This window comes from Schistocerca nitens, chromosome 1 (genome assembly GCF_023898315.1).
Source record: "Schistocerca nitens isolate TAMUIC-IGC-003100 chromosome 1, iqSchNite1.1, whole genome shotgun sequence".
NCBI classification, from domain to species: domain Eukaryota; kingdom Metazoa; phylum Arthropoda; class Insecta; order Orthoptera; family Acrididae; genus Schistocerca; species Schistocerca nitens.
In genome coordinates, this window is record NC_064614.1 from 932480599 (window position 1) to 932507360 (window position 26762).

The 26762-nt window shown below is 45.6% G+C and overlaps 1 long non-coding RNA gene across 1 annotated transcript in view; it reads left to right on the forward strand.

Moving 5' to 3' along the window:
* The first annotated feature begins 6812 nt into the window (after window positions 1-6812).
* LOC126193791 (uncharacterized) overlaps window positions 6813-26762 on the forward strand; it is a 33576-nt gene continuing 13626 nt past the window's right edge. Inside the window, exon 1 of the long non-coding RNA XR_007538485.1 lies at window positions 6813-6943. This is a non-coding gene — a long non-coding RNA (uncharacterized LOC126193791). The remainder of the gene's footprint in view (window positions 6944-26762) is intronic.

The following is a 26762-nucleotide window of genomic DNA, read 5'->3' on the forward strand; positions in this document are numbered from 1 at the left end:
GGGGTGCCTGGAGTCTGCCATCCATACGGCCTTTGCCCACTGTCAGCATCTGGTCGCCGTCTTTTTTGACATGCGGAAGAATACGATATGACATGGCGACATCACATCCTCTCTACACTTCATGGTTGGGGTCTTCAGGGTCCGCTCCCTATTTGCATACAATATTTTCTGTCTTCTCATTCCTTCCGTGTGCAAGTTGCAGCCTCCCATAGTTCCTCTCGAGCTCAGGAGAATGGGGCATCTCAAGGATCTGTCTTAAGTGTCTGCCTCTTTTTAAATTGCAATTAATGGGCTCGCTGCGGTGGTGGGAACGTCTGTCTCATCTTCCTTGTATGCTGACGACTTCTGCCTATACTATAGCTCCACTGGCATTGCAGCTGCTGAACGGCAGCTGCAGGGTGCTATCCGAAAGGTGCAGTCTTGGTTTGTAGCGCATGGCTTCCAGTTTTCGGCTGCCAAGACCTGCGTTATGCATTTCTGCCAGCGACGTACTATTCATTTCTGCCGGCGACGCACTATTCATTTCTGCCGGCGACGCACTGTTCACCATGAGCCATGGCTTTATCTTGATGGTGAACCTCTTGCTGTGGTGGAGACGCATCGGTTTTTGGGATTGGTATTCGATACCCGGTTGACTTGACTGCCTCATATTCGGCAGCTTAAACAAACGGGCTGGCGGCATCTTAATGCTCTTCGTTGATTGAGTCACACCAGCTGGGTTGCCGATCGGTCTGCCCTTCTACAGCTGTACCAGGCGTTAATTCAGTCCCGTCTAGATTATGGGAGCCTGGGTTACCGTTCGGCATCCACTTCTGCATTGCGGTTGCTGGACCCCATCCTTCCAGCGGGATCCGACTCGCCACTGGAGATCTCCGGACAAGCCCTGTTAACAGCATACTTGTGGAGGCAGGTGTCCCTCCATTGCGGTTCCGGTGCCAATGATTACTGGCCGCTTATGCTACACATGTTTGTAGCTTGCCCGAGCATCCCAATTATTGTCTGCTGATCCCTCAGTCGGTCGTTCATCTTCCAAAACGGCGGCCCCGGTCAGCGTGTACGATCACGGTTCGCGTCAGAGCTTTTTTCTCTGGGCTTGAGGTTTTCAATCTTCCACCTCTTTTCCGGGCCCCTCTGCGTATACCCCCATGGTGTGTGCCCCGCCCATGCTTCGGCTCGATTTGGCACAGGGTCCGAAGGACTCAGTCCCTCCTGAGGCCCTCCACCGCCGCTTTCTTTCAATCCTTGCCGCGTTTCAAAGCTCTGATGTTGTCTATACTGATGGTTCGATGGTTGCTGGTCGTGTCGGTTATGCTCTTACTCTAGGGGATCATTATGAACAACACTCATTGCTGGCTGGCTGCAGTGTTTTCACTGCCGAGCTGGTCGCCATCTCTCGCACCCTATAGTATATCCGCTCCTGCTCAGGTGAGTCCTTCGTCATCTGTAGTGACTCCCTGAGCGGTTTACGAGCTGCCAACTAGTGTTTCCCTCGCTCTCATCTGGTGATGGCTATCCAGGAGTCCCTCTATACTCTTGCCCGTTGCGGCTGCTCTGTGGACCCCAGGTCATGTAGGCATCCCGAGAAATGAATGTGTTGACATGCTGGTCAAACAGGCTGTCTGTGCACCAGCCTTGGAGATTGGCCTTTCGGAGAGTGACCTCAGGTCAGTTTTGTGGCAGAAGGTGCTTGACACTTGTGGTGAAGAATGGCGCGCCCTGCCTTCACCCAACAAACTTCGGGCCATCAAGGAGGCTACCGGTGTGTGGCACTCCTCCATGCGGGTCTGTCGCAAGGACTCTGTTGTCGTCTGCCGCCTGCGCATTGGCCACACCTGGATAACGCACAGCTATGTATTGCACCGCGAGGACACACCTTTATGTCGCTGCGGGTCAGCTTTGACTGTGGTCAACATCTTGTTGGCTTGCCCGCTTTTAACTCGGCTCAGGCAGACATTTGCACTGCCTGATACGCTTCCTGCACTTTTATCAGATGACCTTGCGATGGCGGATTTTGTTTTGGGTTTTATTCATGCAGGGGGTTTTTATCGCTTGATCTAAGTGTTTGTCCCCCCCCCCCCCTTTTTTTTTAGTCTGGCCTTTGGCCTATGATTTTAGACTGGGGTTTTTAGGCATTTCTTGGTGGTTGGCTTTTCCTTTTTTTTGTTTCTATGGTCGGCCAACCACTGTTACACTCGGTGTGATTTTAATTCCTTTTGTCTGGCCTCTGTCTGTGTCGTTCTTGTACTGTGTCGCCTCTTGTCATCTCCATTGTTTGTTTTTATTCCTTTTGGGGGTTTCAAGTCCATGGAAAAAGGGACCGATGGCCCTAGTAGTCTGGTCCCTTCAATCCCACAAACCAACCAACCAACCTGTTCTGTTGCCCTTCATGGCAAGTCGCCCTGAACTTACATTTCAGCAAGATAATACCTGCCGCCACATGGTGAGAGTTTTTACAGATTGTCTTCATGCTTGCCAGACCCTACCTTAGCCAATTCAGAATGTGCAGGGCCACCGGATCTCTTCCAAACAGAGAACATTTGTAGCATTAGGGCCGGGCCCTACAACCATCTCAGGATTTCGATAATGCCAGTTGGACATAATTTGGCACAATATCCCTCAGGACGACATCAAACAACTCTAACTGTTTGTGTAATGGTCAAAGGTGTACCAACACATTACTGATTTGCTGAATTTGTGAAGCTCTTTTTCTTGACTAAATCATCCAATTTTTCTGAAACTGTAATCATTTGTTTGTCTGTACATGAATATCACATCAAACAATTTCCATCCCAGTTGAGTAATTCCTCCATGGTGCCTCTCCCTCCCTCCCTCCCTCTCTCTTTTTTCCTTCTTCTTAGAGTATGCATCAATTAGGCCAGTGGTAATTCCCATATTATCAGTGTCAGTGGATTAGCACTAATCATAATTTGCTGTTAGCATACTTTATATAAACAGCCTGTAGTGGCAGTTTCTGCTTGTTAATGTGCAACTTAACTCATTCCGTACTAATGAAGTCTCTCCTTCTTGATGCAGTTGACAGAACATAGTACATGAATGAATGAACAGTAAACATAAAGGGTGGGTAGACCTTAAGTTTGATCAAAAAATTTGGGATTGTTTAATTTTGTAGGCTTTATACTGTATGTCCAATTCTGCTGGTATGCTTACTCCTAGCACATTTTACATTGGTAGCCATATTGAATGTTTGTTTGTTGTTGGCTGTCAAGTTGATTTCAAGTGTTTAGCTTGCACGGTGATATTTAATTAGTGGAAAAAGTGGAACAAATTTGCGTAACACCTGACTGTAGGAATGGAAGTGCACAATCACATTCTTTAATGTTGATTATTGCTGTTGGTGGGTGTTATATGAATAAAACAAACATTGAAAACTGGCACAGTGTTTCCAAGATAGCTGTGAAGATGTTGCAAATACAAGTTCCCTGGGCATCATGGCACATACAAGGGCTGGCCCATAAGTACCATACCTGCCATGTGGGCAGTGGTTGTTGTTTCAGACATATGACTATGGTAGAAGATACCAACCTTATAAAGTTCAAGTTTGACAATTCTACATTGTTTAGTATTAGTTTGGCAGCCATCAGTAGTGAACAGTCTCAGCAAATTTGTAAACATGGATAAAACTGGGCATCATTATGCAATACAATACTTTCATTTGAAATGCCTTAATCCAACTAATATTACAGCTGAGCTGGAGTCTACTATGAGAGAGTCTTCTCCTTGGTATACATCAGTAAAATATTGGGTGACAGGGTTTAAGGGAGGCCGTGCGAGCTTTTCGGACAAACACTGCACTGGTGTACCAACAGAGGTGAACATGCCGGAAATTAGAAGAAAATCCAAAAAATGTTATTGGATGACCAGTGACTTTCTGAGACAAAGGAACAGTCAAAACATGGACTGAAAGGGTAGAATCAGCTCCAAAGAAGGTGAAGACAGTTCCACCTGCAGGCAAGGTCATGTTGTCAGTTTTTTTGGGATGCACAGGAGATAATTTTAATCGATTATCTACAAAAATGAAAAGCAATGAATGACAAGTATTATGCAAACTTATTGTAGTGTTGAAATGATGAAATCAAGCAAAAACGGGTGCATTTAACAGAGAAGGAAGTTTTTCTTCATCAGGGTACTGCATCAGTTCACACAGACATTATTGCCATGGCCAAAATCAGTAAGTTTAATTTCATATTGCTTTCTCATATGCTCTTTCCGTCAGATTAACTCCCTCTGATTGTTTTCTGTTGCTAGACTTGAAGAAACGTCTTGGTAGTAAAAGGTTTGCCAAAAATGTAGTAGTGAAGACTGCAGCTGCTGACTATTTTGCAGAGCTTGATGGTTCTACTATTAAAAGATATCAAAGCTACTGAACATTGAGAAATAAAAGTTTTTCCCCTATTTTTTTGTATTTTCTTTGTTTGTTTAGTTTCTTCCAGGACAGCCCTTGTTATCAACTACTGACAGTGTCAGTAAGGTAAACAAACATGTGTCACAAAATTTTGTTTAAAAGTTGTTGAAATTCAATCAAAGATCGTGCAGACTTAAAACAAACTGTGCCCAGAAGTTACTGAATGAAGTTCATGACTATGCAGAACTGCTGATAGAAGTCATAACTGGTGATAAAACATGAGTGAGTGGGTATATTTTCAAAATCAAGGTCCACTGGAAGCTTTCCGAAGAACCAAGACTGAAAAAAAAAAAAAACACTTAAAAATCCAAGGAAATGTGAAGGTTCTACTCGTAGAGTTTGTAGATCTCAGGGATTTACTCTACCACATGTTAGTGTCACCTAGTTGTAGGGTCAGTTAAGATGTACTATGTGGAAGATCTGTGCTGTTTGCATACCGCAGTCTGATGAAAATCCATTGACATGTGGCAATGTAACTAGTGGAAATTTGCATCTTGGCAATGTCACACTTTGCTGCCCATTTGTGAATTGTTTAAGAAATGATACTTGTATGACAGTACTTTTCCAGACGTTATAGCATTTCTGAAACATGATTTTCATAATGGCTTCCAGTGGTTCTGAATTGTCAACATTTACAAAAGTCTTCCAGTCATATCTCTTTTCATCTTCAGGAATAGGAAGAACTGCAGCCAGCTGCGCGCGCGTGCACACACACACACACACACACACACACACACACACACACACACACACATATTTTTGTTTCGTATTCCTACAGGAGGTAGTATAGGTAAAAAATAGAAGTAAAGTTCCCATAATGATGTGTCTGGAAACCGGTCCATCTCATTCCCATCTGTCTGTTACATAGACATAACCAATGATGCATGTGTGTACCCTACATCCTGACGCATCCTTCAGCTCTTCCTTGCAGCAAATCACATACTCATTCAAAAACACCTGGTTCCATTCAGATTGTGTCACATACATTGATCACATGCTTCTGTAACATCTGTACAGTGTCAATGGATTGGGCACACATCAACACCTTTAAATGTCCTCATAACCAAAAATCCACTGGATTCATGTCCAGTAAATAGGGAGACCATGCTACTGGACCAATCCATCCCCCATGAAACAGTATGGTGAGGTACTGTCACATGATCCATAGAATATGAAGAGATGCACTTTCTGCATACACCACAGTTACTGACTATCTGCAAGGGTAATATTCTGTAATAGTGCTGGCATTCATCAGACAGAAATAGGTGATTCACAGCACCTGTTGAACCTGTTTGGTAAAATGTATGGTCCAAATAGTCTGTCACCTACAATACCTGACCATAAATTGATAATGAAGTGATCTGATGCCTCATCTCCATGATTTCTTGAGGATTTGCAGTTGCCCACATGTGTATATTGAGATAATTTAATACCCCATCTCTTGTGAGAGCCTACACCACTGAATACTAGAAATTACTTGTCACAATTAAAGTGGCACAATCTCAGCAGGTACTGATATTTTTTTCTTTTTTCAAATGCCCTGTAATGTTGACATAAAGGCAGAAGCACTGAAGGAGCTGGAAGTCATTCTGAAAATCATGTTTCAGTAGCTATGAGGTTTGAAAAAGTACTGTACCAAATGTATTATGGAGAATATGTTGAATGGGACAAAAATAATATTGATGAAAAAAATGTCTTTCAGAAAAACAGTGATAAGATTTCACGTACAGGGATTTTTTGAAATCTGTTAAAGACATTTGACTTTGCAAATTACCACATTCTTTTGGAGAAACATAAAATTTATGCCTTTGAGGCACAATGAGTAAAAGGTTCATTTCATATTTAACTGAGAGGAACAAAGGACTGCCCTAGATAGAACCTGCAGTTACTGGTGTTCCAAAGGTTTTAATATTGAGACTGCTCATGTTCTTGTTATATATTTAGTTACTTTCATGTTCCGTGGATCATTTTGTGTAAACTTATTGACATGGAGTGAGTAATGTGACATTCACATTGCAAATTAATTTGTCAATATGGGTACATGCTGAACATTTATGATTTTCTTTAAATATATATGTGAGTTAGTAATTCCTATCCACCACCTTTTACACAATACAGTAATAGAAATTCTTCTGTGAAATAGGAGGAGTTGTGAAGGAGACACTTTTTCAGTTTGCTTTCAAATTTTACTTTGCTGTCTGACATTTTATGTCACTTGGTAATTGATCAAAAATTTTAGTTCCAGAATTGTGTACCCCTTTTTGTGCTAAAGACAGCCTATCACGTGGAGTAATGAATGTTATGTTACCTTCTGGTATTGTAACTATGTATATCATTGTTCCTTTTGAACTGTGCTTGATTATATACAGTGCAATACATGTTGGAATAGATATACTGTGAAGCAGTAGTCAGAACACACACCCAGCTCATTAAATGGATGTCTGCAAGAGGATCATGAGTGAACAGCACAAATTATTCTTACAGCATGGTTTTGAACAATGAAGACTTTAAGAAAGAAAGGTGAGTTATCCCACTTAAGTGACTTTCCTTCCTACACCGATGAAGCGGAAATATTGTTCCTTGCAAACATCATAATCAAGTCAATGCAGGTGTAAGAACAGAAGGAACAATACTGAAAAATTCAGAAGAAATATTGATTGTTTCTCAGTAAATTATCTGTTATTAAGTTAGAAACAACACAGTTCACTCAGTTCTTTACAAAGATGGGTGTGTTATTGTTGTAGAGCATAGGGGAAAGGAGATGTCTGAAACTGAACATACAAAATTCATGATTTGAACTAGAATTGCAAATCGCATATTGTAGATCACCTCAAACACTTGACTTGAGAAACATTTATTCTGTGTGTAATTACTGATTTTGTTGAGAATGCATGAGGAAATAAGTTCTTCACTTCGTATTTAGCTTTGTGTGTTTCCATTCATTAATATCATATGAAATAAATTTCTGGGGGAATTCCACAAACAGAGAAGGTATTCATAGCACAGAAATTTGCTGTAAGAGTAATATCTGAGTTGTATTCCCAAACCTCTTGCAGACATCTGTTTAAAAAATTAGGCATACTAACAACTACTTCACAATGAATTTACTATTTTATGAAATATGGGAAGAACCAGTCATAACTGGAAAATAATTGTAACATTCATAGCTATAATAATAGGAACAAAAGTAGCCTCCACTACCACAACTTAACCTTATTGTTGCACAGAAAGGAGCAAAACATGCAGACATAAAAATATTGAAAGGTCATGGTAGATAATAATAGCTGTTTTATAAATCAATTTAAATTATTTCTGCTTTACAACTCTTACTCCATAGGTGGTTTTCTAAAATCATAGTATTTACTATATTGGATTACATTTATCAAACAATACCAAAGTCAGGATGCCATAACAACATTATTATGGAAAGGACAAAGTACTACTCACCATGTAAAGGAGATGTTTAATCATAGACATACACAATGTCCCCCTGCGGGTTCGGGGGTTAGAATAGGCCCACGGTATTCCTGCCTGTCGTAAGAGGCGACTAAAAGGAGTCTCAAACGTTTCGGCCTTATGTGATGGTCCCCTGTCGGGTTTGACCTTGATATCTCAAAATTTTTCCGAAGAGCAAGACAATTGGGGAAGGGCGCCTTACTTGGTGCATTGTGTCCATCTTGCGTTGAGAACTTTCGCCATCTTATTCGTCGTTGCATTGCAGTCCTGCCCGCTCTCCATGGCTTGGGCATGGATACGCTCCTGCGTGCACTTTCTGCCAAGCAATGTGCAGGGCCATTTTCTGCACTGACGGCGACCATGGACCACATGTCACCTAACATCCAGCACGGTAGCCAGTCCGTTGTGGTGGGGCTGCCATGTACCCTGTTGGTTGTAGCCCCCTGACAACACAGGGATCGCTCTACTGATGCCTGCGCCGTTCACTCCCTGCGTATGCCAAGGAGTAGATGCCCATCTCCCTGGGGCATCGGGACTCCCGGCAATGGCCATCCTGCCAGGTGGCTTTTGCTGTGGCTGGGTGGCGCCTGTGGGGAGGGCCCTTGGTCGGAGTAGGTGGCATCAGGGTGGATGACACGCAATGAAGCGTGGCACATCTTCTCTTGCTGGTGGCCAGCCACCAGCAGTCTCAAAGCGTTCGAGGGCCTATTTTAAAGGTAACGTTTATGACCCCAAATCGTTCCCCTCCCTCGCCACACCATGGGAGGAACGAAATGCATTGAATGAAAGTGAGATGTATTCGCCCAGGTATCTTGTCTGTACCAGAGCTGATGGGGAATCCTTTATATCCGTGAAGCCTCAGTTCTTTGTAGAGCATTTAGAGGACAAGTTTGGGGAGGTGGAGGGCTTGTCCAAGATGCGGTCCGGATCGGTGTTGATAAAAACGGCATCCTCCGCCCAGTCGCGGGCGTTGCTCGCTTGTAATAAGCTGGGGGATGTCTCCGTAACTATCACGCCCCATGAAAGTCTGAATATGGTCCAGGGCATTATCTTCCACAGGGGTCTCCTTTTACAGTCCGATGATGAGCTGCGCGCCAATTTGGAGCGACGAGGTGTCCATTTCGTCCGGCGCGTCCACCGGGGTCCGAGGGATAATCAAGTTGCCACCGGTGCCTTCATCTTGGCTTTCGAGGGTGACACGTTACCTGAGAAGGTCAAGGTGATGGTGTACCGTTGTGATGTCAAGCCATATATCCCTCCCCCCGATGCGGTGCTTCAAGTGTTGGAAGTTCGGCCATATGTCTTCATGCTGTGCTTCCGACCTCGTATGTCATGATTGCGGTCAACCATCCCATCCTGATCATCCCTGTGCCCTGCCTCCAATCTGTGTGAACTGTGGTGAGCACCATCCGCCTTGCTCGCCGGACTGTCTGATTCTGCAGAAGGAGCGGAAAATCATGGAAATCAAGACCCTCGACCGACTGACGTACACTGAGGCGAAGCGGAAATATGATCGGCTTCATCCAGTGCGTATGACATCTTCTTATGCCGCAACTGTCACTCCTGCTACAGTTCCATCAGCTCTCAGAGTCGAAGGCCCACACCTGCCCCCTTGATGGTGGGGGGCACTAAACTCCCTGTTGCTCCTGCTCCATCTACTTCAGGAGCAACACCCTCCCAACCATCGGGGACATCAGTTCCCCCTTCCCAGCCGGAGAAGCGTAAGTCTTCTTCGGCTCCTCTCGCCAGGAAGGGGTCCCTTGGGGACCTCCCTTCGCAAGTTCCGACCAGTACAAAAGCAGACAGCCGCAAGTGGCTCAAACAACCACCGGTCCCTGGTCGTAGGGCTTCACGGTCGTCGTCTGTCCCTGAGACTGACCCAGTGAAGCCCTCCCAGCCTGAACCACCGAAGGCACAGCGAGAGAAACAGAAGAAGAAGAAAGTCCCCGAGGCTAACGACATTGCGGTGGCACCCAGCCCACCGCTTCCTACAAGCTCTGCGTCTGAGGACGAGGTGGAGATTCTGGCGTCCACTGAGGACCTCGATCTCGCCGGTCCCTCAGACGCCATGGATAGTGCTAGCACCAGTGCTCAGTTGGAGAAAGCAGGTGACCCAGCGGCGTAATCTGCCTTCCAAGTCCCGTCACGCCTCTCTCAGGCATGGACAATACCATCCTCCAGTGGAACTGCAGCGGTTTCTTCCACCATCTTGCTGAGCTCCGACAACTTATCAGCCTTCACCCTTTCTTCTGCATTGCACTTCAGGAAACTTGGTTTCCAGCAATGCCAACCCCCGCCCTCCGTGGCTATCGGGGTTATTATAAGAACCGGGCAGCTTATGAAAGGGTGTCTGGTGGCGTCTGCATATATGTCCGTAACTCTCTCCACAGCGAGTCTGTACCTCTACAAACAGCTTTAGAGGCTGTCACTTTTCGGGTGTGGACGCCACAGGCTGTTACCGTCTGCAGTCTTTACCTTCCACCGGATGGTGCTGTCGCGCAGCATGTCCTGGCTGCTCTGATAGCCCAATTGCCGCCACCTTTCTTGTTATTGGGCGACTTCAACGCCCATAACCCTCTGTGGAGTGGGTCAGTGGTGACAGGTCGAGGCGCCACCATTGAGCATTTATTAGCACAGCTTTTCGCTTTTAAATGATGGTTCCTCCACACACTTTAGCGTGGCGCATGGCACGTACTCCGCCATCGACCTTTCGATCTGCAGCCCTAGCCTCTTACCGTCTGTCCAATGGAGAGTGCATGACGACCTGTGTGGTAGTGACCACTTTCCGATCTTCCTGTCACTGCCACAGTGTCGGTCTTCTCTGCGCCCTTGCAGGTGGGCTATGAATAAGGTTGACTGGGACTTGTTTCCCTCCACTGCCGCTATTGAGCCTCTCTCTAGTGGTGACATTGATGCGGTGGTTCAATCGGTCACCACCGGCATCGTTACTGCCGCCGAATCTGCCATTCTCTGTTCTTCTGGGTCCCCTCGGCGGCGTACTGTGCCTTGGTGGTCGCCTGAGATCGCTGCAGCGATTAAAGATCGCCGGCGGGCGCTACAGCGTCACAAGCGACATCCCTGCATTGAAAACCTCATCACGTTCAAATGGCTGCGTGCGCGAGCCCGCCGCCTTATCCGCCAAAGCAAGCAGGAGTCTGGGAGCGGTATGTGTCCACCATTGGCCTCCATGTTTCTCCATCGCAGGTCTGGGCCAAGATCCGACGCCTCTACGGCTATCGGACCCCTGTCAGCGTCCCTGCGCTCTCACTGAATGGAGCAGTTTGTACAGACTCCGACGAAATTGCCAATAGCTTGGCAGAGCATTTTGCTCTTAGTTCCGCTTCTTCCAATTACGCACTGGCCTTCCACTCCATTAAAGAGCGGATGGAACGTCGAAGCCTTTCTTTTCGCACCCACCATTCTGAATCCTACAATGCTCCATTCAGTGATTGGGAATTTCACAGTACCCTTGCCGCTTGCCCTGATACTGCTCCTGGGCCAGATGGCATCCACTGTCAGATGCTGAAACACCTTCCAGTGGACTGCCAGCGACGGCTCCTCGACCTTTACAACCGCATTTGGGTCGAGGGTGAGTTTCCGTCGCAATGGCAAGAAAGTATTGTTATCCCCAATCTGAAACCTGGGAAGAACCCTTTGGAGGTGGACAGCTACCGTCCCATTAGCCTCACCAACGTTCTTTGCAAATTGCTTGAACGGATGGTGAGCTGGTGGTTGAACTGGGTACTGGAGTCAAGGGGCCTTCTGGCTCCTTCTCAGGGTGGATTCCGTAAAGGCCGCTCCGCCGCCGACAATCTGGTGAGTCTGGAGTCGGCCATCCGTACTGCCTTTGCCCGCCGTCAGCACCTGGTCGCTGTCTTTTTCGACATGCGGAAGGCGTACGATACGACATGGCGTCATCACATCCTTTCTACGCTTCATGGATGGGGTCTTCGGGGCCCTCTGCCGATCTTTATCCGCAATTTTCTGTCGTATCGTACGTTCTGCGTGCAAGTCGCGGCCTCCCATAGTTCCTCCCGTGTCCAGGAGAACGGTGTGCCCCAGGGATCTGTTTTAAGTGTCTGCCTGTTTTTAATAGCCATTAACGGGCTCGCTGCGGCGGTGGGGACGTCTGTCTCAGCGTCCCTGTATGACGACGACTTCTGCCTTTACTACAGCTGTACTGGCATTGCAGCTGTTGAACGTCGGCTACAGGGCGCAATCCGCAAGGCGCAGTCTTGGGCTGTAGTGCATGGTTTTCAGTTTTCGGCTGCCAAGACGCGCGTTATGCATTTCTGCCGGCGCCGAACAGTCCATCCAGAGCCGCAGCTTTATCTTGCTGACGAACTCCTTGCTGTGGTGGAGACCCACAGGTTTTTGGGTGTAGTTTTTGATGCCCGGCTGACTTGGCTGCCTCATATTCGGCAGCTTAAACAGGCGTGTTGGCGCCATCTAAATGCTCTGAGATGCTTGAGCCACGCCCGCTGGGGTGCCGATCAATCTAGCCTGTTGCGGCTCTACCAGGCGTTAATCCAGTCCCGTCTGGATTATGGGAGCCTGGCTTATGGCTCAGCATCCCCATCTGCATTGCGGGTGCTGGACCCGATCCTCCACAGCGGGATACGCCTAGCCACTGGTGCTTTCCGTACCAGCCCTGTGGACAGCATACTAGTGGAGGCAGGTGTCCCTCCCCTGCGGTTACGGCGCCAACGTTTGCTGGCCGCTTATGCTGCCCATGTTTTTAGCTTGCCCGGGCATCCAAACTATTGTCTCCTGTTCCCGCAATCGGTCGTCCGTCTGCCAGAACGTTGGCCCCGGTCAGGTTGTACGATCGCGGTCCACGTCAAAGAGCTTCTCTCCGGGCTTAGGGTTTTCACTGTTCCAACTCCTTTTCGGGCCACTTTGCGTACACCCCCATGGTGTGTTCCTTGCCCTTGCCTTCGGCTCGACTTGGCACAGGGCCCGAAGGACTCAGTCCCTCCAGAGGCCTTCCGCCGCCGCTTTTATTCCATCCTGGCCATGTATCAGGGCTCTGGAGTTGTATACACTGACGGTTCGATGGTTGCTGGTCGTGTCGGTTATGCGCTAACTCTAGGGGACCATTCCGAACAACGTTCCTTGCCGGACGGCTGCAGCGTTTACACTGCTGAGCTGGTCGCCATCTTCCGTGCCTTAGAGTATATCCGCTCCTGCTCAGGTGAGTCCTTCGGTATCTGTAGCGATTCCCTGAGCGGTTTACGAGCTCTCGACCAGTGTTTCCCTCGTTCTCGTCTGGTGATGGCATACTCTTGACCATTGCGGCCGCTCTGTGGTCTTTGTGTGTCCCCCGGTCATGTCAGTATCCCAGGCAATGAACATGTTGACCGCCTGGCGAAAGAGGCCACGAGTAAACCACCTCTGAATGTTGGCCTCCCAGAGACTGATTTGCGGGCAGTCTTCCGCCGAAAAGTTTTTGCGCATTGGGGCGCTGAATGGCGCGATCGGATCACGCCCAATAAACTCCGTGCCATTAAGGAGACGACGACTGTGCGGCGGTCATCCATGCGAGCCAACCGCAGGGACTCAATCGTCCTTTGTCGGCTCCGCATTGGCCACTCCCGGCTGACACACAGTTATTTACTGCGCCGGGAGGACCCTCCTCTATGTCGCTAAGGGGCGGCTTTGACAGTGGCCCACATTTTGTTGCCCTGCCCCCTTTTAGCTGTGGTCAGGAAGACATTTGCGCTGCCTGATACGCTCCCTGCCCTTTTATCTGATGACCCTGTTACGGCTGGCTTAGTTTCGCGTTTTATTCGGGCAGGGGGTTTTTATCATTTAATCTGAGTGTTTCTGTTTTTTAGTGTTGATTCTGGCTTTTGGCCTCCGATTTTAAACTGAGTTTTTAATGCGTTCTCGGTGGTTGGCTTTTCCTTCCCCCCCCCCCCCCCCCCCTCTATGGTCGGCCAACCACCGTCACTCTCTGTGTGATTTTAATTTGTTTTGTCTGATCTCTGTAGGAGTATTTCTTGTCTTGTGTCGTCTGACGTCTTTCCTGCTGTTCGTTTTTATTCTCTTTGGGTGGTTTTAATTTTTTGGAAAAGGGGACCGATGACCGTCGCAGTCTGGTCCCTTTAATCCCCCAAACCAACCAACCAACATACACAATGAAAAGACTGCTACACATTTGAACTTTCGGCCATTGTCACAATCTCTATGTGAACAGTACATAATGGGCTGTAGTATATCCCTAGAGTAATAATTTAAAGCTGGTTCTTCAAACTTTGTTATCAGGCTTTCTCGGGATAGTACATCTGTCTTTTAAGTGTCTGCCAGTTCAGTTCCTTCATTATCTCTGTGACGCTCTCCCGTGGATTAAACAAACCTGTGATCATTCATGCTGCCCTTCTGTGTATATGTTCAATATCCTCTGTTAGTCCTATCAGGGATGGGTCGCACACATTTGTTTCTCCCCCCCCCCCCCCTCCAGGGGATTCGCCACTCTTTGACGGATTCGTGCTTGGCTACCACAGGGCCCCAACCTGTGCAGCATCTTCCCTTCCATGCTGCGTGTCTATCTTCTTGCTGTTCTTTTTCCCCTCCCTTGTCTGGGGAATTCTTGTGAATGTTCTGCATTCTGTTGCTGATGTGCGAACAGTCTCATCTTTGTTTTTGGCCGCCTTTTCCTTTCTTTGTTTCCCTTCTCCTCTCATTCCTCTGCTTCGGCATTTGAGGATCCTCTTTTTTTCTTCTTCCTTTCTGTGCGCTCCTGAAGGCTGGCCCACGCATCTGATACGTAACAGGTGACTGGGTAACGCGTAATTCCCAGCCCTGGGTCAACAGGTAGGGTTTGCATATATCTCTGGTAAAGGTAAGGCCCAGGGAGGGGTGATTGCCTGAGCTGCAACCTTCCCAAACTGCCGATTGGTCCCTCTGTCAGATGTTCGGGAGGTGTGAACAATCACCTAAGGTGGGTGCGCTCCCTTGTAAAGGGAGCCACCAGTTGGAAGGAGTGCACCATCGGAGATGCTGCCAATCATGGGGGATTTTCTCATGATGAGTCAATCATCTCCCCATTCAGGATCTACCAAACGTCTATTGATTCAAAGATCCTTCCCGCTGCACCATGGTTCCTTGTGGTCTCGTGTACTGAAGACTGTCAGTCCTTCACCAGGGTTAATCTGTTTATTATTCAGAAAGGTGTTGATGCAATTGCTGGCCCTGTGAAATCCTGCTGTCATTTACAGAATGGCACTTTGTTTTTGGAGACAGCTTCTGATTCCCAAATGCAATAACTGCTTGCTGCCTCGCTTCTCCACAGCCAGCCTGTTCATGTCGAGGCCCATCGCACTTTGAATTCTTCCCGTGGTGTAATTTACACCAGGCTGCTCGACGGTCTAACTGAGGCTTAAATACAATCTTACCTCTCCAAACAGGGTGTCACTGTCGCCCATCATGTAATGAAAAAAGTAGATTCTTCCTTAGTGCCCACCCGCACTCTTTTCCTCACCTTTGATAGAGTGGTGCTGCCGTCAAAGATCCATGCAGGCTATTAAATTATCACAGTCTGGCCGTACATTCCGAACCTGATGCGCTGCTACCAGTGTCATCGGTTCCATCACTCTAGAACATCTTGTTGACACTCAGCCAAATGTGTAACATGTGGCAGAGATGCACATAAGGACGATTGTCCGCCTTGTTCTCCCCGCTGTACCAACTGCAATGGCGGCCATGCCGCCGCCTCTTGGGATTGTCACGTGTACCTAGATGAGCGGGCTGACCAAGAGATTCAGGTAAAGGAAAAGGTGCCTTACCCAGTAGCTCGCAAGTTACTGGCTAGTTGTAAACCCTGTGTTCTCCTCTCTGGCACCTATAGTTCTATTGTTGTTACCCCTCGCTCCATGAAGGACGTGGCCATGGAGACATGCAACCTGAAACTCGGCTCTGAGGTTGTGAAGTCGCCCAATTTCAAAGTAGCGTCGCCATCACCCCGTCCCGCTGTGCAACAAACCGTCAATCTCTCACCTCAAGGGGTGAAGCCACCAATTACACAACCAGTGGGCAGGAAAGGACAGATGGAGTACTCCCGTGAAGACTTCCTCAGTCCCTCCAGCCAAACACCACCCAAATCTTCCTCTAACCAGAAAGGCTCAAAGAAGTCCGCTAAAGGCAAATGGTCTTCTTCTTCGCCAACTTTAAGATCCTGTTCGACGGTGTCGCTGCGTGGAACCATAGCCCGGCCGGGCTCTGTCTCGCAAGTGCGCACCACCAACAGTTTTTCAGCGTTGCACCACCAACAGTTTTTCAGCGTTGGACTCCACGGACCGACCACACAAGCACGCCAATGCTACTGTGGACCCCATGGAGCAGGATCCTCCTGCCTCTGTGCCCTGTAGTAGTGACTCCACACCAGCTGTCACTTGGTGACAGCCGAGTTGACACTCCTACATCTCTTCCTCCTCATGACTGTCCTACAATGGAACGTACGTGGCCTTCAGTCCCACAAAGAGGATTTACAGATGCTTTTAGTTTCACAGCATCTCCTTGTATTCTGCCTTCAGGAAACTAAATTGAGCCCTCATGACAGCTTTGAGATTTCACATTACTTATCAATTTGTTTTGACCTCCCCCTGAGGCGTCGCACTGCTCATACGGGATGACCTTCATAGTCAACCCATTTCCCTGACTACCCATCTTCAAGCTGTTGCAATTTGCCTCTTCCTTCCCCGCCTGACTTTTTCCCTCTTTACCATTTATGTACCTCCGTCATTTGATGTCACAAGGGCAGACTTCCTTCAGCTTATTGGGCAGCTACCTCCCACAGTTTTGCTACTCGGTGACTTTAATGCGCATAATCCCCTTTGGGGTTCTCCCAGGACCGGTCAGAGAGGTGCCCTCTTGGCTGACCTCCTTAACCTCTTCTGCCTTAACACTGGAGCACCCACTTTCCTTTCCGACTCCTCGCACACCTATTCCCGCACATGCCCAACTGGCAGCTTACTAAGGCTGACTGGCTTTCTGCTTAACACATACAACAGCATCTGGGTGGAGGGCACATTTCCTGGACACTGGCGTGAAGCCACTGTCATACCCATACTTAAGTCCGGTAAGGACAAAAACCTTCCTTCTAGCTACCGACCAATCTCTCTTACCAGCTGCGTTTGCAAGGTGATGGAACATATGATTCATGCCCGTCTGGTGTGGTGGCTCGAGTCTCGCCATTTACTAATGAAAGCACAGTGTGGATTTCGTGCACGGTGTTCTGCAGATGACCATCCCGTTACTTTGTCCACCCATGTCATGAATGGTTTTCTGTGGAAATCCCAGACTGTGGCTGTGTTTTTCGATTTGGAGAAGGCCTATGACACCTGCTGGAGAACTGGTATCCTCAGTACTCTTTACACGTGGGGCTTTAGTGGGTGCCTGCCCTGTTTTCTTTGGGCATTTTTACAAGACCGAGTTTTCACGGTGCTTGTGGGTTCTGCCTTGTCGGACACCTTTATCCCTGAAAATGGTGTGCTTAAGGGTTCCATCCTGAGCGTCGTTCTCTTTGCCATCGCCGTTAACCCTAGAATGGCCTGTCTCCCGTCGGGCATCTCCTGCTCTCTTTTTGTTGACAATTTTGCTATCTATTGCAGTTCTCCACGGACCTGTCTCACTGAGTGGCATCTTCAGCACTGTCTTGATAGTCTTCACTCCTGGAGCATCGACAATGGCTTTCGCTTTTCCACTGACAAAACCGTCTGTATGAATTTCATGTGGCGCATATGGTTTCTCCCACCATTTCTACATCTTGGGCCTGTTGCCCTTCCGTTCATTTAAACTACGACATTTCTGGGGCTCATGCTCGATAGGAAACTCTCTTGGTCCTCCCATGTGTTTTACATGGTAGCCCGCTTTACGCGGTCCCTCAATCTCTTACATGTCCTCACTGGTACTTCCTGGGGTGCCGATTGTACTGGTCCCTTGTCTGTTCGAAACTCGACTATGGGTGCTTTGTTTATGTGTGCCTGCACACCCATCCCTCTTATGCCGTCCCAACACTATCCACCATCATGGCATCCGTCTGGCCACGGGCGCCTTCTACACCAGCCTGGTTGGGAGCCTGTATGCTGAAGCTGCTGAACTACTATTGTCCTACTGCCTTGACTTTCTCCTCAGCGGGTATGTATGCCGTTTGTCTGCCAAGCATTGCCACCCATCTTATGCCTTCTCCTCTGATGATTTCTTTGATCGTCAGTATGGTGCTCGTCCCTCTTCTCTGTTACCTCCTGAAGTCTGCTTTCACCATTTACTACGGCGCTTAACTTCACACTACCTGCAGCTTTCCCAGTGGGTGTGAACCCTTCACCACCTTGGCTTCGTGAAGCGGCCCATGTTAACCTTGGTCTTCATTAGCTTCGTAAGGACACTACTCCAGTCTTTCACGACCTTCGCATGAAACTTTGCAATAGTACCTTTGTATACACTGATGGCTCTCGGACTGACGGTGGGATCGGGTTTGCCTTCATCATTGCTCAGACTCACTCAGTGCCCTGCAAAGTCTATGTGCGCTTTACACTGCCCATCCCTTAGTGCAGCAGGTCCAGGAAACCTGTCACTTGCTCACTGTTGGTGGAGCCAGTGTCATGTTTCTGTGGGTCCCTGGTCATGTCAGTCTGCCAGGAAATGAGGCTGCTAATGCTGTTGCCAAGGCTGCAGTCCTCGTACCTCAGCCCATGAGTACCTATATTCCCTCCGATGATCTCTGCATTGCCTTCTGTCAGGAGGTGGTGTCCCTTTGGCATTGTCTCCCACCGGGAGGAGATTATTTTAACTCGGCTGCATATTGGGCACTGCGTTTTTAGCCATCATCATTTACTCAGTGGTGCAACCCCACCACTTTGTCCACACTGCACACGAATTTTAATGGTCCACCACTTCCTGCTGGAATGCCCTTTTTTTAACCATTTACGTTCCAGCTTGGGCTTGCTGCCTGATTTATCAGCTGTTTTAGTGAATGACTCATGGCCTGTCGACAGCATTTTACTTTTTATTCACAGCAGCAATATGGCGAAGGCCATTTAATTTTTAGTTTTGGACCTCCTTTACTGTATGGTGTTTTTTTTGGCCACATGCCTGTTTTAGCTGTCTCCTATTCTGTTTTTTGCACCCTAAAGCAAAACAAAACAAACACTTGATTTTGGATGGGTCGCACAAATGATTTATAAGCAATCTCTTTTGTAGACTGATGGCACTTCCACAGTATTCTAGCAATAAGTTGAAGTCTGATTGACTCACAATGGAGCCTATGTGATCATTTCACTTCACATTCCTACAAAGTGTTAAACCCAGGTATTTGTATGAGGTGGCAGCTTCCAACAGTGACTCATTGATATTATAGTCTAGGATACTACATTTTTTCATTTTGTGAATTGCAAAATTTTACAATTCTGAACATTTAGAGCAAGTAGCCAATCTCTGCACCAGGTTGAAATCTTATCGAGATCTGACTGAATATTTATGGAGCTTTTCTAGGGTAGTACTGCATTGTTGTTGTGGTCTTCAGTCCTGAGACTGGTTTGATGCAGCTCTCCATGCTACTCTATCCTGTGCAAGCTTCTTCATCTCCCAGTACCTACTGCAACCTACATCCTTCTGAATCTGCTTAGTGTATTCATCTCTTGGTCTCCCTCTACGTTTTTTACCCTCCACGCTGCCCTCCGATGCTAAATTTGTGATCCCTTGATGCCTCAAAACATGTCCTATCAACCGATCCCTTCTTCTAGTCAAGTTGTGCCACAAACTTCTCTTCTCCCCAATCCTATTCAACACCTCTTCATTAGTTATGTGATCTACCCATCTAATCTTCAGCATTCCTCTGTAGCACCACATTCCCTGTATTTTACCCCTACCACCTTCAGAATTTGAAAGAGAGTATTCCAGTTAACATTGTCAAAAGCTTTCTCTAAGTCTACAAATGCTAGAAACGTAGGTTTGCCCTTCCTTAATCTTTCTTCTAAGATAAGTCGTAAGGTTAGTATTGCCTCATGTGTTCCAACATTTCTACGGAATCCAAACTGATCTTCCCCGAGGTCCGCTTCTATCAGTTCTTCCATTCATCTGTACAGAATTCGCGTTAGTATTTTGCAGCTGTGACTTATTAAACTGATAGTTCGGTAATTTTCGCATCTGTCAACACCTGCTTTCTTTGGGACTGGAATTATTATATTCTTCTTGAAGTCTGAGGGTATTTCGCCTGTCTCATACATCTTGCTCACCAGGTGGTAGAGTTTTGTCATGACTCTCCCAAGGCCATCAGTAGTTCTAATGGAATGTTGTCTACTGTCAAACTCTTCACGCAGTATCTTATCTCCCATTTCGTCTTCATATACATCCTCTTCCATTTCCATAATATTGTCCTCAAGCACATCGCCCTTGTATAAACCCTCTATATACTCCTTCCACCTTTCTGCCTTCCCTTCTTTGCTTAGAACTGGGTTTCCATCTGAGTTCTTGATATTCATACAAGTGGTTCTCTTCTCTCCAAAGGTCTCTCTAATTTTCCTGTAGGCAGTATCTATCTTACCCCTAGTGAGACAAGCCTCTACATCTTTACATTTGTCCTCTAGCCATCCCTGCTTAGCCATTTTGCACTTCCTGTCGATCTCATTTTTGAGACGTTTGTATTCCTTTTTGCCTGCTTCATTTACTGCATTTTTATATTTTCTCCTTTCATCAATTAAATTCAATATTTCTTCTGTTACCCAAGGATTTCTATTAGCCCTCGTCTTTTTACCTACTTGATCGTCTGCTGCCTTCACTACTTCATCCCTCAGAGCTACCCATTCTTCTTCTACTGTATTTCTTTCCCCCATTCCTGTCAATTGTTCCCTTATGCTCTCCCTGAAACTCTCTACAACTTCTGGTTCTTTCAGTTTATCCAGGTCCCAACTCCTTAAATTCCCACCTTTTTGCAGTTTCTTCAGTTTCAATCTGCAGTTCATAACCAATAGATTGTGGTCAGAATCCACATCTGCCCCTGGAAATGTCTTACAATTTAAAACCTGGTTCCTAAATCTCTGTCTTACCATTATATAATCTATCTGATACCTTTTAGTATCTCCAGGATTCTTCCAGGTATACAACCTTCTTTTATGATTCTTGAACCAAGTGTTAGCTATGATTAAGTCATGCTCTGTGCAAAATTCTACAAGGCGGCTTCCTCTTTCATTTCTTCCCCCCAATCCATATTCTCCTACTATGTTTCCTTCTCTCCCTTTTCCTACTGACGAATTCCAGTGACCCATGACTATTAAATTTTCGTCTCCCTTCACTACCTGAATAATTTCTTTTATCTCGTCATACATTTCATCTATTTCTTCATCATCTGCAGAGCTAGTTGGCATATAAACTTGTACTACTGTAGTAGGCATGGGCTTTGTGTCTATCTTGGCCACAATAATGCTTTCACTATGCTGTTTGTAGTAGCTAACCCACACTCCTATTTTTTTATTCATTATTAAACCTACTCCTGCATTACCCCTATTTGATTTTGTATTGATAACCCTGTATTCACCTGACCAAAGGTCTTGTTCCTCCTGCCACGGAACTTCACTAATTCCCACTATATCTAACTTCAACCTATCCATTTCCCTTTTTAAATTTTCTAACCTACCTGCCCGATTAAGGGATCTGACATTCCACGCTCCGATCCGTAGAACGCCAGTTTTCTTTCTCCTGATAACGACGTCCTCTTGAGTAGTCCCCGCCCGGAGATCCGAATGGGGGACTATTTTACCTCCGGAATATTTTACCCAAGAAGACGCCATCATCATTTAATCATACAGTAAAGCTGCATTTCCTCGGGAAAAATTATGGCTGTAGTTTCCCCTTGCTTTCAGCCGTTCGCAGTACCAGCACAGCAAGGCCGTTTTGGTTAATGTTACAAGGCCAGATCAGTTCATCATCCAGACTGTTGCCCCTGCAACTACTGAAAAGGCTGCTGCCCCTCTTCAGGAACCACATGTTTGTCTGGCCTCTCAACAGATACCCCTCCATTGTAGTTGCACCTATGGTACGGCCATCTGTATCGCTGAGGCACGCAAGCCTCCCCACCAACGGCAAGGTCCATGGTTCATGGGGGGGAGTACTGCATTATAGATAACTGTATCATCTGCAAAAAGCCTGATTTTATTATTAAGATTGTCTGCAAGGTCATTTATATACAACATGAACAGCAAGGGTCCTCACGCCCAAAGTTACTTTTACATGTGACAATGATTCTCTGTCCAAAATAACATTTTGTGTCCTCCCTACCAAGAAAAGTCCTCGATTGAGTCACAGATTTCTCTTGATACCTCATATGATCATATTTTTGGCTATAAACATAAGTGTGTGAATTCTTGCTAGTTGTAGGTCTTCGACAGTAAAATCTGCTTTTCTACAGTTCCCATGGTCGCCACAATTTGTGGAAATCAGGGAATGTCAGGCAATTTCAGAAGTGTTGGGGGGGGGGGGGGGGGAATAACCTGGAAAAATCTCGTTTTTTGTCTGGTTTGTTTACTGAGATGTCATGCATTGTCGCTGACTGGGTGCAGCTGAGTACGTGCACTGCTTCCCTACTTCCTCATTCTTACTGTGTCTCCCCTTCCTACCATTCCCCTCAGCTTGCAATCAGTGCTGCCACCACTTCTTGTCGTTACCCTTGCAGCTGCCATTGAGAGGCAGGGAATCATGAGGAATGGTTTGTTTGGATCTGATTCTCAGAGACTGTTCACACAGCGGCCAGAGATGGCAGTCGTGTATGCGTGTGTTGTGTCTTGAGTGATTATGTGAAAGTGTGTGCGCTCTTGTTTTCTGACAAGGGCTATGGCCGAAAATTTAGTTGTGAGAGGGTGTTGCAGCTCAGTGAACATCTTCATGTTGAGTTGTTACCTATGCTTGTTAGTATTGATTCTCAGAGTATTTGTGCAAGTCACCTGTAGCATTGATTGATGACCCTAGTCTCATTTCATCAACAAGGTGTCTGTGACTCGTGAACAGCTGGCCACACAAGTGGACTTCCATGACGGGCAGAAACTGCCATTTCTGCGTGTATCTCATAATGGATCGGACCTGTCAATTTGAAGCCTATCATTTGCCACTAATGTGTACGCCCTGCCTGTTGGATCTAGTCTCACTGACCTGCCCGCAGGCCACGGCTGTTTTTCTGTGGCATTCTGCAGCAGATTTTCATGTTGTATCCATGGGCCCAGGACTGCGGTGCTCCTTGGCAGGCCACAGGCTACGGGCGATGGATTTCAGGAATTGCGATTGCCTCACCGCAATTACTTTGTACAATACCGCATTTTATAGACATTTTATTTATTCTATTACATTTTGGCACTTTATAAGTAATTAATATATTAGAAAGTATGGACAGTAAGAAGTAGTAAATTGTGGCAGTCACTGGAGGTTTGTATACTATGTACTCACTCATATATTTCTCGAACAAAAAAAAACCCAGTACCTGTAAAATGAAATGATCATGTGGCATTGCATCCCGTCCACAGGCGGAGAAAATCTCCAACCCATCCGGGAATCGAACCCATGTCTGCTGCATGGCAGGCAAACACATTACCACTCAACTAAGCAGGTGGACACAAAATACCTCTAAAATAATAGACATAACACAGTGAATAATAACACACAATAACATAGTAAAACCAACATTTTATTGGTGGTCATCTATAGTGCTGGTTTACACAACTCTTCCCCACCTTGTACACTTCTTTCAAGAGGCCTACTTTTTCTGTGGTTATTTCTGAAACCAGTGAAGGTATTTTAAATCTGTCTTGTGATTCCAATGAAACGCATATTTTTGTCACCAAATGTCTTTTGTATTATTGAAATAAAATAACACAAGTGGTCTTAATGAAACACATATACCATTTGGCGTGCTTTCCCCTTCTAAAAACAGTTTATTACAAAAGATGTTGGTACTTAAGATTTTTGCTCACAAATTTAGAAATACAGAAGTCCCTCCATTTATTTTTACCAACTTATATCATTACTCACCCTTGAGACCTCAAAATTTGCCAGAGAAAGATGCTATAACTTGTCTGGAAATGAGGGAATTTCACTTGGGGAAAATTGTGGCAACCCTGAGTTCTTGTCATGTTTTAACCTTCCAGAACATACAATGACAGCCACAACACAAAAATTTTGAAGATTCAATTTGCAGCCACAATCTTATGTGGTTACTGAACCGTAAGTACCCTTAAAACTGAAATTCTCAAAGCATTTGATATATTAAACTACATTGTGCAGTAGGGTGACCATAGCTGTAGCCAAATTTCCATAAGGTGTAATCATGTGACTCCCACCCCAACCCTTTTCCAGTCAACAACAGTATAGTCCATCTAAAATTTATGCTCAATCAGGCAACGGCTAAGTGATCCCCAAAAGCCTTGAAGTTGGAAAGTAGTACACACGTTCATTAACCCTCCCGTTACCAAGTTTTTTCACACCTCTATTTTACCAAGCGGGGTATTTGGACTACCCCAGAAAAGTTTTGTGTTTTATTGTAATATTTGTTCTCAGATTTCGTTATTTCCATTGAATGGGTTTATTTAGTACTGAAAAACAGCTTTTCAGGTTATTAGACATATTTAATCAGATCACAGATACAAAGTACAAAACAATTTTTATATCTTTCACTAAATTCAGTACTCAATGAACAGCAAATTAATAATCTAAGTACCTCAACAGTCACTGCAGTAAAATAACAAGACTTTTTTCAGCTTTTCAGTCAAGTACATTTTTGCACTGCATGCACTTCACAGTAACAGTTTCTTCTGTGTATATTACAAACAGGTTTCTTGCATGTTACACAACAGAATCTTGTTTTCCGATCTTTGTTTCTCTTGCAATCTTGACATCGTTGTGGTGCTGGTAACTTGGAACACTGGGTCTGGATCACTGCTGTAGGAATTGCAATACCACAAGCTTTCAGTGCATCTTGTTCATCTTTATGAAGACCATTGATATTTTTGGCTCTTTCTTCCATGTTGCCTTTGCAGCTGAGTCCAAATGCCAGTTCAGTCGTGAAGAGTTTACGTCGACTTTGGTTATTCTTCTGCCATTCAGGAAATCCTTGAGTGTACAGAATATATGCATTCCGTGCTGCAATATCTATCATTTCCATGAAGATTTTTAGTGGCCACCGCCTCGTTCCTCTAACACAACTGTATTCTCTTGTCATTTTGTCCCCATTATCTACAGCACCTTTGGTTTTGTTGTAGTGCTGTATGATTTCGGATTTGTGTTCACTTCCTTCACCACTCACTTGTCTCTCATTATGCTGAGTAGATAGTAGTATTACTGCCTTTCCCTTCTTTGGAACATAGGAAACTAGGGTCAAGTCATTTTTGAAACCAAACATTGAAGAGTGAACTTCTCTCTTTCTGTTTGGCAAGAATTCCTTCGGAATCTCTTTCTTATTGGAACGCAAGGTACCAACCAATGTCGTGTTTCGTTTTAGTAGTTCAGCAGCCAGTGGAAAACTGGTGAAAAAATTATGTTGTTACACCATGACGGTTATTCAGAAATGGTTCCATCAGATCCAAAACAACTCTCTGTCCTTGATTCACTTCCCGAGTATTGTCCACCATTCCTGTGTAAATTTGGATCCATAATAAGTAAGATGTCTTCAAATCAGCACAAACCCAAATTTTAATGCCATACTTGCCAGGCTTGCTCTTCATATAAACCCTAAAAGGGCAGTTTCCTTGGTATGTTGCTAATCGTTCATCAATAGTCACGTATTCATAAGGATAGAAGTTTTTGCACAAGTTAGATTGAAATTTGTCGAACACTACCCTGATGGCTTGTAGCTTGTTCTTGGTTTCTTCAGTTCTCTGTGCTCTTGTGTCCCTGTTGTCAAATTGCAAGAATTTCAGTATAGACAAAAATCGGTTTCTTGACATGGCAGCAGAAAAGAATAGTTGCCGAAAGGCAACATTACCTCCCCACATATTGGAAGCACTTGTGCAACGTCCATGTGTTCAACCAGCTCTTATTAGAATTACTAATGCAGCATACACTTCAGTTGCATTTATATCCCTCCATGTCGTTTTGTTCGAAGAATGAGCTGCATTCCACAAAGAAAATACTCGTTTGGCTTCCCTGTTCGTTTCTTCTACAATAATGCTCACGATTTCCGGTGAAATAAATAATAAAAATGACTCTGTTATTGTTTTGATCGTTTTTCCATAATTCACTGGGCCAGGTGTTACGTTCAAAATGTTGCGACGTCGACGCCGCCCACCTTTCGGTGGTTCACTAGAAAATTGTAGTCCACTTCTAGAAACAAACAAATCTCCAGTGTCTTCTTCTTCATCATCATCATCCTCCTCTTCTACTTCTTCTTGTTCACATGAATGTGTAGTGTCTTCTGATATTTCATCATCAGCTTCATCTGATGCTATGATTTGGTCTCTGTCAAGAGGTGCCATATATTCATTCAGTTCATTATCAATGTCCCATTCATTTTCATCGTCACTGACATCAGAATTGTATAGAATTTCCATGATCTCTTCGCTAGAAAGTCCTTTGGATATCCTTACTTGCAGATGAAATACTGACTCGTGTAATGTCAGCTCAACAGTGAACGTCAAATTCAACTCAACAGTAGTAACCAGCAACAATAACAAACATTGGATCTATGGCAAAACTCAACAAAGAAGATGAATGACAGATATATTTCCCAAAATCATCTTTTTCTACAAATAAGAAAATAAGACGTTTCATACCAAGTGGGGCAGTCTCACAATCCCACCAATAAATGACTTGAATAACAATTATAAAGCCAAAAAAATTAGTTTCGGATTTGTGCGATGACTTACGTGGGACTAGAACTTTGTAGGATTATCTAAAACATTTTCCTCCA